Source organism: Carassius auratus, chromosome 5 (assembly GCF_003368295.1).
Source record: "Carassius auratus strain Wakin chromosome 5, ASM336829v1, whole genome shotgun sequence".
NCBI classification, from domain to species: Eukaryota; Metazoa; Chordata; class Actinopteri; order Cypriniformes; family Cyprinidae; genus Carassius; species Carassius auratus.
Window position 1 is genome coordinate 23,314,526 of NC_039247.1, and position 10,206 is coordinate 23,324,731.

The following is a 10,206-nucleotide window of genomic DNA, read 5'->3' on the forward strand; positions in this document are numbered from 1 at the left end:
TTGGAAAAACATGAGGGTAAATGATGAATAAATGATGACAGGATTCTCATTTTCATCTGTTATTCAAGAATACTTGATATGAATGAAGTTTTCATGCAAAGGTCACAAATAACAGGCTCAAATCTGAAGAATCTTAAGTAAGAACGACAATCTTGAAGCTGTTTTGATAAACAACAAGTCTGGTTGTTGTTCCTCCATACCATAAAAGAAGCAGGTTTCCTATTTCTTTTTTCCGCCTATAGACATGCTCTCTGTTTTCTTCTTCTGTGCCTGAAAAGAGAGTACAGCATAATGCAAAGGCAAAATAAAAAAGAATCTTACACCCGCAAAAATAAAGGTCTATGGTTTCACAAATAAACTTTAGCATCCATGGAACCTTTCCTATGAACAAAAGGTTCTTTAGATTCTTTTTACATTCTTCACACTAAGAACAAAAATGGTAGTTTTAAGAACTGTTCACTGAAAGGTTTTTTGGGGAACCCAAAATGGAATCACTTTGAAACCCCCCTTTCAGAACTTAGATTTTTATGAATGTAGTTCTTCTGATTTGTGTTTTGGACACAAGGCCATTTACAAAGTTTTAGGACTTTCTCTACATGCACGGTCTTGTTACCTCTGACATTGCATCATCCATCTGCTTGAGCTCTTCATAGTGATCACGGGAGTCCCTCAAAGGCTGAACCATGATCTCCTCAATCTGTGGAAAGAGCTGAACACAGACACAGGGTCTCTATGTTATGCAATTTCAGTTCACATGTCAGTCTCTATAACGCTTGTACAAACCTTCATGACGGTCTCAAACATTGGGATGAGGACGAATTTAATGAAGCCAATTTGTGCCGTTGGTTTGGTGACTTTGTCACGGTCCATAAATGGAGCCACAGGAAGACCTTCTGTCTTCTCTCGGTCACTCTGCCAAAACAAACCAAAAAGCAAGCCACGCTATATGGCTTCCCAAAGTCTGATCAAATCAAAATCTTCTAGTTCTGTTGGAAATAATCAGAAATTAAATATTTAGGGTGTCCATACTGATTTAAAGAAAAACTAAAAATCGTACTGACCCCAAAACTTTTGAACGGTAGTGTAAGCATATTATGAAATAATAGAAGTGAAATAAGCTTACTACATTTATTTTCAAAGTGCTTTCATGAAACTGCTTGTATTGCAGTACCTGCATGAAGTACTCCTCCAGGAGACAGTCCACCCACGGCTCTGCCACCTCAGTGGGTCTGACCTCATTGGAGATGTCACAACACTTGATCAACACCATCTTCAGCTTCAAAGACACAGAATTGAGTGTGAAGTACAGAGCCAACATGTTTTTAGAATACAGTTTAAATCAAAACATACGCATTTAACATGCTCCTCATTGGTAAAGTCAAAGCGGTCCACTTTCTTTTTGAAGGAGTCCAGTATCTCTCCATGTCTAGCCATATCTGTCCCCAGAATAAGAGTAATGATCGCCTACAACAGATACAAAAAAAAAAAAATGCATGCAGGATTTTTTTTGACTTTTAGTTATAATGCACAGAAGTTACAGTCTATCTATAGAATGCCAACAATTGCAATAATTTGTATATTTGTTTAACATAGACTACCACTCAAAAGTTTCAGTCAGAATTTTTTTTTTTAAATACTTTTGCTCGGCAAGGATGCATTTAACTGATCAAAAGTGAGAGTAAAGATTTGCAGTGCTTTTCAACTTTCTGTTCATCAGAGCAGCAAATAAGCACATTAGAGTGATTTCAGAAGGATCATGTGACGGTGAAGACTGGAGTAATGACTGCTGTGCTATCACATGAATAAATGACAATACATTCAAATAATAAAATGCATGTGCCATATAAAGTGTATGTATGGTGGATCGGAGGTACCTGTCGTATCTGTTTGAAGGAGTCAGGCTCCACATTGGCAAATATGTTGCACTCAGGCATTGAGAGTATCTGGAAGGCCACAGCACAGTGATGGTTCTCCAGAGGAGAGATATCATTATAGCGCACGGCCAGCTCAGTGCGAGCATTAATCTGATACCTGATTACAGAGGGCAAAACCTTTATCAATTCCTATTGTATAAATGACATTTTACATCATAACTGCCCACATACATTCAACTAGTCAGTGGCAAAATAATAACGCAGACAGTGTTGTCAGTGGTATTGTTCTCTCAAAGACTGGATATGTCAGTGATATATACGTACGTGTTGTTGTATCCCGGGTGGTCCAGGTCATGACACACGGCTGCAGTCATCAAAATACACATGTCTGTCATGGTAAGCCTCTCCTAGGGAACAAAAGTAGCATGTTGACCTGACAAATGCATACGAGCGCTCTCTCTGAAGGACAGGTACACGTGTGGCCATGACCTCACCTGAAGGTTACACAGATGGATCATTCCATACATCATCTGGCTAACACAAAAGCAGTGGCGGAAGTTGTGGAAAGGGTTGTCGCGGTAGTTTTCTTGAATCGCAAGCTTTATTTAGCAGGGATACAGCAGGTGAGATAAAAAGCCTCGTACTCCGCATCATTCAGAAATGAAAGGGGTCATATGATGCAATTACAATTTTTCCTTTTCTCTCTGGAGTGTTACAAGCTCTTGGTGCATAAAGAAGATCTGTAAAGTTGCAAAGACTAAAGTCTCAAATCCAAAGAGATATTATTTATCAAAGTTAAGACTCTGCCACGCCCTTCTAAACCGGCTCGTTCAAACACGCCCCCACATGTCTATGTCACTATGTGGAGATATTTGCGTAATGCTGCACAAATGTTTATGCAAAGAAACAAGGCATGGTTTCATTAACCGTGGTAATCAGCCAATCACAATGCACTGGGTCAGTTGGCCAATCAGAGCAGACTGCGCTTGTCGGAAGGAGGGACTTTGTAGAAAATGATGCGTCTGAGAGAGGCAGGGCATGGGGACCTACTATAATGTACAGTATTTGAAAAGTAATATGTTTTTTGAACATTAAAGCATGCCAACATATTCTAATACACAAAATAAAAGCATCATACACCCCCTTTAAATATTCAGGAAAGCTCATCTTACCAGCCATCTTTTGAGAGTTATGGGGTTCATGTTAAACTCCTTAACCAGTCCAAGGTCATGATACATATACTCCAGACAGCTTAGCATCTGTATACACCATTCATTTAATAAAAAAACACAATTAACCACATGACCTGTTTGTCAGATAAACAACTAATGCTGATAACCACACACTTCATTTTTTTACAAAGAGAAATTGCTAATGAGATCTAATTCATATCCCAATTTCTGTGCTAGAAAACACCTCGGTGAAGTGTGTAATTGTATTGATGTGCACAGGTAAAGTACATCAAATCTTAAAATATATATATATATTTAAAAATGTACTTGCAGATAATAGTAATGTTTTAATAATATTTTGTTGTGCTTTAAGAAAGTACACTTATTTTAATGTGTACTTGATCATACTTTCAGTTGTGGTGTGTTTAAGTGTCTTTAAGTGTGATTAAGTGTTTATTATCTGTACTATTTTGGTTGATAAAAAAACAAATAAACAAACAAAAATTCCACAAAAAACTTATACTTAAGTGAAACACAACTAATAACTCCAAGTCTCTTAAGCCATGAAACAGCAATAATACAACATTTAAAAAATCCTGAATATTGCATATGCTGAGGATAAAATTTTCTTCAGGGTCATTGCCCAGAGGATGGCCGTGTTCCTGCAACTAATGCGTACGTCGATACATCTGTACAGAAGGCAGGAATATCAGGATTTTCTGGCTGCTTGGAACATTCCAGCATGACCTGGCACCAGATCCAAATGGCCAAAGTGGAGAAAAGGGATCTCCATGTAGTTTTCCTCGACCTCGCCAATGCATTTGGCTCTGTGCCCCATGAACTCCTGTGGTCTGCCTTCAGATTTTTCCACATACCGGACACCATCACAACCCTGGTGAAGGCATACTACCAGGATCTGCAGTTCTGCTTCACCACTTCAAAGTTCACCACCTCATGGCAGTGCCTGAATGTAGGTATAATGGCGGGATGTACCATTTCTCCGCTGGCATTTATAATGGCAATGGAGGTTATCATTAGATACTTAAAATGTGTTGCTCGTGGAGAGCGAGTCGACTCTGGTTTCCGCCTCCCTCCACTCAGAGCCTACATGGACGATATTACAACACTGACCACCACTGTTCCATGCACCAGGAGACTACTCAGAAAACCTGAGGAGAACATCCGCTGGGCCCGTATGAAGATCAAACCATCCAAGTCACGCAGCATCTCGATTGTGAAGGGAGTACTCTCTGACCTGAAATTCTTCATCAGAGATGACCAAATCCCAACAGTGTCTGAGCAGCCAGTAAAAAGCCTTGGAAGGTGGTATGTTGCAAGCCTGAAGGATAAAGACCAGATGCAACAGCTGCGCAAAGACATCAGTAGTAGCCTACAGTCCATCGACAGCACCCAGCTACCTGGAAAGTTAAAGGCCTGGTGTCTGCAGTTTGGTCTCCTACCCCGGGTGTTGTGGCCCCTAGTAGTGTATGAGGTTCCAATCTCAATAGTGGAGGAGATAGAAAGAGGTGTCACAGCCTACCTAAAGAAGTGGCTCGGAGTTCCACGATGCCTTACCACCATAGGCCTCTATGGAGATGGTCTCCTCAAGCTGCCCCTCACCAGTCTAACAGAGGAATTCAAGTGTGCAAAAACCAGGCTCCAGATGACACTGAATGAATCTCGAGACCCAGTGGTGAGCAACAATGCACCGACCTTGGCAACCGGGCGCAAATGGAGGCCAGGAAAGGCAGTCCAGGTGGCAATAGCAGCCTTCAGACATGCTGACATTGTGGGTCATGTTCAGCAAGGAAGAGGAGGCCTTGGGCTAACTAGTCGTGCTGTTTGGAGTAAGGCCACTGCACCAGAGCGGCGGATGATGGTAGTGCAGGAAGTACGCCATCAGGAGGAGGCTGCAAGGTGGGCCAAGGCAGTCTCTCTTGACAAACAGGGACAGTGGACTCGATGGGACAGTGTGGAAAAGAGGAAGATCAGCTGGAGGGAGCTGTGGGCCATGGAAGCGAAGCGGTTGAGCTTTTCCATCAGAGCAACATATGACGTCCTTCCAACACCAGATAATCTTCACCAATGGTATGGTGAAGATCCGGAATGTGCCCTATGTTCCATGCCAGCTAACCTCAGGCACATTCTCAAAGCGTGTAAAACAAGCCTCACCCAAGGACGCTACACTTGGCGTCACAACCAAGTCCTAAAAAACCTTGCGTCTGCCCTGGAGGACAAGTGAGCTGCCACCAACTCCCTACCACCCCCAGCAGCATCACACCCCTTACAGACGACTTTTGTCCGCGAAGGGGCAAAACCACAGAAGAGCAGCTCTACACCATCAGAGCGAGACCAGCTGCGCTTGGCCCGCGATTGGAAAATGCTAGCTGACATTGGTCGGCAACTTGTGTTTCCTCCAGAGATCGCAACCACCACCCTAAGACCTGACATGGTGCTCTGGTCCCGTTCGCTAAAGAAGGTCTTCATTATTGAGCTCACAGTACCCTGGGAGGACTCGGTAGATGAGGCTTGTGAGCGAAAACATCTGCGCTACGCCGATCTCACTGCCGAAGCACGGCATCATGGCTGGAACACAGAAGTCTGACCAGTGGAGGTGGGCTGCAGAGGTTTTGTGGCAACATCTATGACCAGACTGCTTAGAGACCTGGGAATTAAGGGCCAGAGCCAGCGTTCGGCAGCCAGAGCTGTATCGGAGGCAGCAGAAGGCAGCAGTCAGTGGCTCTGGATGAAGAGGAAAGACCCCAGCTGGGCCCCTAACTGAGATGGTCAGGAGGTATGCGGTCAAGAATGCTTGACTCAGGGAGGAGGACGCCCCTGCCATGCATAGTCCCAAGGGATGTTGGCTATCAACAACAAGGCAACTCCTATGACTAATTGGGTATGGGACGCAAGCGTAGGATTGATCACCCTGTCGCTGGCCGCCTGTGGGAAGGGTGTATAGTGTGAAAGGCCGAAACACCCTAGGAACCAAAGGTACACTACTGATGATGCGTTCTCAAATTTCTTCAGGCTCTCTGTTCATGAACTCTTGGAAATGCTTGCACAAAGGATAGTAACATCTTATCCTGTGTTCTTTGAATCTGTTAGTGGGAGCTTGTGCAAAAATAAAAACATGCATGCCTTAAAATATCTTGACACAAAAAAAGATGACAAACCTCAGTGTTCCCAATGCCATACATCAAAGGTGGGCCTTTTCAGAGTCTCTATGGTTTCCTGAGAAAGTGTGTACTGCAAAAACACAAAACAGAGTGACAAAACACAGAATTACATATGATTGCAACAGCGCTGCAATGATTTTATCTGTTTGCAGTATGTATCCCCCAGAAATGTATTTATTCATTTTACCTTTGGGTAGCTCGGGACATCTCGCCTGGGAGACAGTTTCTTCCCATCATCAGAAAAGTTATATTTGCAATTGCAGTTTGTTCTGTTTGAAAGAGACAAACAACCAATTAAAAAGTAAAGGAACATAGACTCCTAATGAAATTACTGTGCAAAATAAAATTAAATAAAATAAAACAGCTGTTCTTACCTCACTCCTCCTCTAGGGGTCATTTCATCCCTTAATTTCCTCAGATCATTTTTACACTTCTCTATTTCGACCACTTTAAGTCCTTCCACTGTAATGACACAAAGACCTTTAGCTCACAACATCAGGAGTGAGTTCTGACATGCATGAGCCCTCAGAGCATCACTCACGCTCCACTCTCTTCTCCAGCACGGCCAGTCGGTTGGTCACTTCAGTCTTCAGCTCACTGATCCTAAAAGCCCTGAAACAAAAATTGCATTCATTACCATGTATGCATTATGTAATTCCACACACTTATCTGAATCATAACATGACTGATATGACATGGCTCACCTGCTGAATTGCTCTGTCACTTGTGACAAAACGTTCTGGAAAATGTCTTCCTTCTCTTTTGAGAGAATAAAAAATTGTTTGTGTCACTGTCATTTTCCTTATTTCTAATCTAGTTTTACTTAACACATAAAATCAGCAATTTTCTTTTGCCTAATTCTGAACGATTTAATGAATAAAACTTTTTTCATACCTCCTCCTTGGTTTGTGGAGTGAGGCATAACCTTATATAAGTTGCTTGAAACGAAGAAAGAAACGATGCTTCTTAATTATTCATTAAATTACAATAATAAAATAAGTATTGTAATGATAACAAGAAGTTGCATTCTTTTTACTAAGTTGAACTCTTACTTTGGAGAGTTTGCTGGCATGCTGGGATCAATAGAGACCAGTGCTCCTTCTGAGTCGATCAGAAGTATAGCTGTGTTTCTGGAGAGACACAACAAATTCAAGACACATTTGGGACAATAATCTGGACTAGACACTTCATTTATGAGACTGACCTGGCAATATTTGATGATGAGCAAAGAAGCTCCTTAATATCACATGGGCTACAGTGTCGACTGAAAATCACCTAAACACATGAGAGATCATAAATACTAAATAATAACCAGAGGTGTTGACATACGTCATTATAAGACCGTGTCTCTATTTTGCCCTTGGCAGGTATCACAGGTGCTTGTTTGTGTCAAAGGCATCTGTCACTCACTATGACCCTCAACATATTTTTAACACGAGTAGTTATCCTAATAAGGGTGCTTGTCTCAAAACACATTAAACAAATACAGTATGTAAGTATAATAACATTCATATTATTAAAATGTTGTCTCTATTATACAAGTAGAAACACTACTGTTCGAAAATTGTAGGTGGATATTAAGATTTAAGAAATATTTACATTTCAAATAAACACTGTTCTTTTTCACTTTTTTTATTCAAATAATCCTGAAAACTGTATCACAGGCTCAGAAAAATATAAACCGTTTTCAGCTGTTTTCACAAGAAGAAGAAATGTTTCAGATTTCTGAAGGATCATGCGACACTGAAGACTGGAGTAAGTTCATCGCAGGAATAAATGACATTTTAAACTATATTCAAACGGCAAAATAAATCTTATAATTTCATCATAGTTTTATTGTATCAAATATATTCGGCTCCGGTGAGCATAAGAGACTTCCTATGCTCAAAAACAGCACAAATCCCACCGACCTCAAACCTTGGAAAAAACTATTTGGACATTTTTGCCTAAAGGTATTAGACACAAAAATATCACAACAATGGCATTTATCATAATGAAAGCCAGGGCAAGCATACTTTCAACCAGAACTTGACAATATTTTAAGATAAAACAATCAAAACAGTGTTCAAATGTAAGAGAATTTGTGCAGGGACAAGTTCTGTTTGTCAAACCTTGGTGAATCATATCCCTATAATGTGATGAACTACTGTGGCAACTTTTAGAGAATCACTTGAAGTTGTTACCACACCAGTCTATTAGAAATTACTGTAAAAATGATTCCAAAAAAAAAGCTGAAGTAAGTTCAGAGAACCTCTAGCATAATTTATTTTCTAACCCCATCGGTGCATTGCATGCATACATTTGTAGGTGTGCCGCCAAATAGGTTCATTGAATGTTTGGTTGAATACCTGACATACCTAATCATGAATTAGCAAATGCATAAGCAATTAAAATGCATCTTATTTTAGTGGTATCTTAAACATACAGCTCTTATGTTTGACTCACCCTTTGCACTTTTCCATCCACATCCAGATAAATAGTTTTAGGGGCATAAGACGAAGAACTCGACCCCATGATGACCTCTGATGCTTTGGCAATAGATACACAATCTATGGCTAGCTCCTTCTCTGGACCAGCATTTAAACAGAAAATAATTTTTCCTCCTACACAAGTAATATGCAACTACTTATTTCATAGGATATAGCGTAGATTCAAGGCAGTAAAACAGTATTTGTAGGATAAGAGTTGACAGTACAGTGAGAACTGTTGCCTCACCTCAGCATGTGTCATTGAGTCTGTGCAGCCGCTGATTCAGAGATGCTGATGGATGCGGTCCCTTCAGCAGGAGACACAGCTCTGCTCTTTATAGGCTGTCACTCACTCTGAGCGTTGCCAAGGAACTGGAAAAGCAGAGAGCTGACTATGTGCTCCGTGTCATCTTGGAGGTGACACACGTATCCATTACAACCCTGTTCCTTTTGATGAGACGTGCAATATCTACCCAAACCTATTCAATAAAGCATGCTTGTTATGTTGTTAATACAATTATTTTAGTGAATTCAGTCTTCGAATTAAATAATCATAAAGGTACACTACCGTTCGGGATCAGTAAGATGTTTTATGTTTTCGAATGAAGTCTGTTGTTCATTAAGCCTGCAATTATTTATAAAATACAGTCAAGACAGGAATATTATTACAAATTAAAATAACTGTTTTCTATTTGAATATATTTTAGAACATAATTTATTCCTGTGGTGGTAAAGCTGAATTTTCAGCATCATTCCTCCAGTCTTCAGTGTCACATGATCCTTCAGAAATCAGTCTAATATGCTGATTTGCTGCTCAGTAAACATTAATTTGTGCTGCTTCATATTTTTAAGTATATTTTTTCAGGATTCTTTGACGATTAGAAAGTTTAAACGAACAGCATTTATTTGAAATAGAAATCTTTATAACGTTATATCCCCTTATTGTCATTAATTAAATGTGTCCTTGCTAAAAATAAATGTAATTTCTTTCAAAACGAAAAAAAAAAAAAAAAAGCTTACTGACCATAAAGTTTTCAATGATAGTGTAGATTTTAATCAAAAATGATATTTTTCATAAATGTCAGGTCAGGGCAAACTGAAAATGTGTTAATGTATACTGTTACAATTCTTTAACTCTTCCATTAATTACAAAGTTGATTACAATTTCTATTGTTAAAAACAGTGTTTTACTTTTATATGTTGCATTTTTACTGTTTAAAGAGCAGTTTTCAGTGAACTCTGGATTTAGTATCGTGACAACTATAATATGACAACATGACCTTTTCTATAATGAAAAACTGCTTTAAAATAATGGAAAGGAGCTGTGCGCTCAAGCATTACTAAAGTCTCCAGAAATGATTTATCAGAGAGCATTATTCTGCAGAAGACTGTTAGCCTTTCACACACATTCTCATTTTGACATAAGCTGATAATATCTATATACCCTAAAGCCAGAACACCAGCTACCAGTGATGTGCTTCCAGACATACGAACCCTGAGAGAATAAAACCCC

The 10,206-nt window shown here is 40.0% G+C and overlaps 1 pseudogene; it reads right to left on the reverse strand.

Annotated features, from left to right (window-relative positions):
- LOC113081801 (high affinity cGMP-specific 3',5'-cyclic phosphodiesterase 9A-like) lies at nt 1–9,409 on the reverse strand (annotated as a pseudogene).
- Between the last annotated feature and the right edge of the window lie 797 nt (nt 9,410–10,206).